The following is a 2,640-nucleotide window of genomic DNA, read 5'->3' as shown; positions in this document are numbered from 1 at the left end:
ATAGAATTAGAGACTGGCTGAATATTTGGACATATATTCATGTTGGGGGTGGGGAGGGAGGGGGACACCTTCACAATTACAGTTCATGCTATCATAATTCAGCAGACTGGTAATTGATACAGGCAACTGCTGGCCGCAGAAGGATGAGGAGGGACTGCTTGTATTGTACCATATCTGTGAAGAGAGGCATTCGTGCTGGAAAGATGTCACTTATTTAATTTTATATATATATATGTGTGTGTGTGTGAGTGTGTGTATAAATATATATATATATATATATATAAACTTCATGTACATAAAATATTCATACTTCTTATATATTGTACATATTGTGTCATTTATAGTATGTTAATGATACAAATCAATGAATTGTGACTTGTTAAAGAACTGACTATGAATTACAAAATATTTCTTTATTTTGGCCACTTCTTGTAGATTAGATAATACATTTCCTATACGAATTTCTGTAAATTGAAAAAAATGTGTATTGATGATGTCTTCCTTAAAATACTTAAACATTATATATATACATACTGATTTTAATACTCATATTTTTTCAAATTCACAATTACTTTGCTGACAAATCACAACTCACTGGCTTGTGTCATTCATGCCTTACTTAGTTGTTTTACATCAAATGAGCTTTAATAGATAATGATGAGATACATTTCAGTGCAAAGTAAAATGGTTAAAAATTTACTAATATATCTGTATGTGTATAGAGTACTTTCAATTAAGATATACTCTCAATTAATTATTTTATATGCAAGTCTGGTACAATGCTGAAAATCTATTTTATCTGCATGTGAGAAGCTAAATCATGGACTGATTACTCTCTTTTATAGCAATGGTAATGTTAAGTGCTTCATGTTTGAAGCTAAGTGTTGGCAAGGAAACTTTTGTGAGTCAAGGAAGCAATTTATTGTTATACTAAGCTCTAGAGATAAAAGCAGATCGAAACCATAAAGGGAATATGGAGAATGAACGGTGTCATAGACAGTTGTACATAATAAAAAGAAATCCTTTTTACTTGAAAACAGTCTGTATGCTGTGCATTATTAATTATTACACAAATACAAAGCAACACCTACAGAAAAAAACCCCAACTTCTAGACTGACTTAATTTATTTCATTCTGAGTTTTTTAAATGGCATGTCTCAAGCACATAAATTTAAGTTTTAGCATAAGTCTTGAAAGCATCAGTACCTGTGTGTGAAAAGCAAACTAAATTCCTTCCCTTCTCTGTTATCTTTTCCTTTAATGATGGGTAAATTATCAGTTTCAATTATGTATTAACAGATAACAACACCTAATTTGTCTAGAGTCACAAGTCATGGGATAATGAAAAACTGAAATAAATACATGTGTTAAATGTTATAAAATACCAGTAGTGTATCTGGAATAGAGGGGTGAGGAGAGGAGCGATAGGGACAATCACCCCGGTTGCCAACATGGGAGGACAGTGAAAAAAAAGTCACCCTTTCTGCTTACCACCAAGTGCCCAGCTGCATCCACACACGTCTGTAAAATATAGTCATGAACATTGTTTGATCAAGCTTACTAGTCTTTCAGCTGCAAGTTGCAAAATGGAACTGAAAATGATGGCCTCATGATGTGGCTGCCTGCTCAGTAGTAGTTATATTTACTCACCAAGTTCTTCAACATTGAACTTTAAACCATTTTTAGGTAAAGCCATTTTGCAATTTATTTTAATAGATCAGTTAGAAAAATTAGACATTTATAAGTCAGCAGGACAAGATGAACTTCATCTGAGAGTGCTGAAGGAGCTGGCTGAAGTCATTGCATGACCGCTGGTGAAACTCTTCCAAAACTTGTGGCACTTTGGGGAGGTCCCTGAAGACTGGAAGAGGGCCACTGCTGTGCCCATCTTCAAGAAGGGGAGGAGAGAGGACCTGGGCAACTATAGGACAATTAGCCTAATTTCTATCCCAGGGAAAATCCTGGAAAAATTCAAAGAGTCTATGTGCAATACGCTTGCAGAAGGTAGGATGCTGAATGACAGCCAGCATGGCTTCTTGATGGGCAGGTCTTGTCTTACCAATCTCATCTCCTTCTATGACCAGGTAACTTGCCACCTGGATAAGAGAGAGCAGGTCAACATTGAATACCTAGACTTCCAAAAGGCCTTTGATCTGGTATCCCATGATGTTCTCATAGGCAAATTGGAAGATTACGGGTTTAATTGCTTGACAGTTAGGTAGGTTGGAAGCTGGCTGCAGGGTAGGACCCAGAGAGTTCTAATGAATGGATCTGTGTCATCCTGGTGAGAAGCGGCCAGTGGTGTCCCTCAGGGGTCTGTCCTTGGTCCAGTGTTTTCAACATCTTTATCAATGATTTGGATTTGGGGGTCACTGGCCAACTTAGTGGATGGCACCAAGTTATGAGGGCCTGTGGTCATGCTTGAAGATAGGTTGCAGATACAGGTAGACCTAGACAGGCTGGCAAGTTGGGCGGATCAGAACCAGATGAAGTTAAACATTGAGAAGTGTAAAGTGCCCCATCTGGGGACGAGCAATCCCCAACATACTTACAGGCTTGATGGCACCAAACTGACTAGCACCACAACTCAAAGTGGCCTAAGGGTAATAATAGATCATAGTATGAACATGAGCCATCAGT

This window comes from Gavialis gangeticus, unplaced genomic scaffold, assembly GCF_001723915.1.
Source record: "Gavialis gangeticus isolate Ggan-Ray unplaced genomic scaffold, GavGan_comp1, whole genome shotgun sequence".
Lineage (NCBI taxonomy): Eukaryota > Metazoa > Chordata > Crocodylia > Gavialidae > Gavialis > Gavialis gangeticus.
Note: the sequence above shows the minus strand (reverse complement) of the source record.